Source organism: Pteropus vampyrus, unplaced genomic scaffold (genome assembly GCF_000151845.1).
Source record: "Pteropus vampyrus isolate Shadow unplaced genomic scaffold, Pvam_2.0 Scaffold1, whole genome shotgun sequence".
NCBI classification, from domain to species: domain Eukaryota; kingdom Metazoa; phylum Chordata; class Mammalia; order Chiroptera; family Pteropodidae; genus Pteropus; species Pteropus vampyrus.
The window spans coordinates 36,821,935-36,824,322 of NW_011888782.1; the positions used below are offsets into that span (position 1 = coordinate 36,821,935).

At 36.6% G+C, this 2,388-nt stretch overlaps 1 pseudogene; it reads left to right on the top strand.

Moving 5' to 3' along the window:
- Positions 1–1,068: 1,068 nt before the first annotated feature.
- Positions 1,069–1,187, top strand: LOC111736755 (annotated as a pseudogene).
- Positions 1,188–2,388: the final 1,201 nt, after the last annotated feature.

Sequence of the window (2,388 nt, forward strand, 5' to 3'; positions counted from 1 at the left end):
TGAGTAGGCACCAGCTATGAACAGGGAAGAGGGTTCTCACTCAGCTATGCTGGTACCTTGATCTTGGACTTCCAACCTCCAGAACTGCGAGAAATAAATTTCTGTTGTTTATAGGCTGCCCAGCCTATTTTATTAGAGTAGACCAAATGAACTAAGACATTAATCAACTAATTATAGTACTATATAATATCTGAGATAATTGTAATAAATAAAAATCATAGGATGTTATGGTAGACTATTCTAGGAGATCTATAGTTTTGAATATTTGGGGACTAGAGGAGGGTTCCCAGGAAAAGAGGAAAGTCAGCAATGCAGGAATGGAGCGGCATCTACAAAGGGCTTGAAATAAACAGAAACATGACATTTGAGAAATTTAAGGAAGGTCCTTATAGCAGAGGCACACACAAGGAGGTTGGGGAGGTAAGTAGAAGTCAGAATGAGCAAAATATTAATGATTTTTTTTAAAGACCATTTTGTACAAAAGTAAGAGGATTTTTGTATGTAGAATTAATAGGATTTGATGTTAAAGAGTACATATAAGATGAGAGAGAGAGAGAGATCAAACTTTTTGACTTGTACTGCTAGGCAAAGACTTGCATACTTTGGAAGTCATTCGAGGAATGTTGGATTTGGGGCTCTAACCCATAGTTCAGTTTTGACATGTAAAGGCTTAGGCATCTTTGGTATGGCAAAGAGGCAAATGGGGGTGGACCTCAGAGAGAAATTAAACAACGCTCAACAGATTCTGTTGCTCATGACTTCTCAGAACCTTTAATAAGTTTAAAAATGTACGTGTGGGAATTCGGACTCTCCAAGACAAGGTTATGGTTTCTTGCACTTTTCCAAACCTGGACCTCTTTTATGAATGTAGAAAAATCACAGGCCTAGCATTCTGTAGAATATATTTGGTAATTGCTGGTCTATCAGCACATTTTTATTTATTCTCCTCTGCTGCTTGGTATCAGTGACTTGTGATTTTATTTAATAAAACATACTTTGGACACACGATGACCAGTGTACTTGTAAGCCGTTAAAATGAGATGGAGAAGATTCAAGGCAGGAAATTTAGTCTACAGCAATGCTACCCTGAATATGCCCAATCCTGTCTGATCTCAGAAGCTAAGCAGGGGCGAGCCTGGTTAGTACTTGGATGGGAGACCACCTAGGAAGACCAGGTGCTGTAGGTGTAAAAAATAAAAAATAAAGAATTGTAAGCTGACAAGGTCCTTGCAATCTGTGAGGTCAACCAAGGGTTGCCTTGCCTTAAAAAAAAAAAAAAAAAAGACAGGAAATTTATGATATTTTAGAATTCCTCAGCGAGCATTGGTAATGGCCTGTGAATGCCCAGCAAGAGCAAAACTGAATGTTACGTATGGAGCTGGAACACTCTCTACCTTCCAGGCCACTACTGGGTACCATACTCAGATACAATGATTAGTAAGACCCGTGTCCTGAAGTCCTTGCCACTCTACACAAGTTGTTGGCCTTCTCTCAGGGTTAAACACTCCTGGGGTTGAATCCTATCTTGAAAATTTTGCATATATCTCCCTTGGGTTAGTCTATATCACATTTTCAAAGTTATTGCCTAGAATCTCAAGTCAATTGATGATTAGGGGCTTAGAAATTAGATAAATAGAATCACATAAATCATAATGACTCCTCCTTAGTACTTCTGGCACTTATGACATTGTATTATATGCAACATTCTACAACTGGCTTTTCCATTCAACTAGAAATTGATTAATCTAGCTACATGTAAATCAATCTGTTTTTGAAACTACTGTATAATATTCTATATTATGAATATATCAAAATATATTTAGTCATTCAACTATATTCAGCTAGATTAAAACAACAACAACAACTATGCATTAGGTAGTTTTAGTAAGAGATGTAGGAAGAGGAAGACCAGGTACAAGTATTGAATGATTGTGTCTGCTCTTTGCCCAAAAGAGTATATGGACTATAAAAAGTGTAACTTATTCATATTTATTACCTTCTCTTCATATTTATTTTGAGGAATAAATGACCAGCTAAAAAAATTTCTAGAAAAACATTTGTGCCAAATTTATTCCTAATGTCAAAATCTTCATGACATTTTTCTTACTCTTCTAAAAAATATGACCTTTCACTTTTTTAATGCTTCCTCTCTATCCCATTAAATCACGTGGCACCTTGTATTCTAGTTATGTGCAATAGTTCATTAAGGCATAAATCCTCTTTTGTGCTCCCCCACCCCCACCCCCCCCGGCTTTCTTTGCTTATAGGGACTCTACACATGTTTTTGGTTTGAATTTTGAATTAAACTAGATTACCTATTCAATTCTAGTTATTGGGTGACCAATGTGTTTTTGAGCTTCATTTGTATCATTATACTTCGCAGGACTT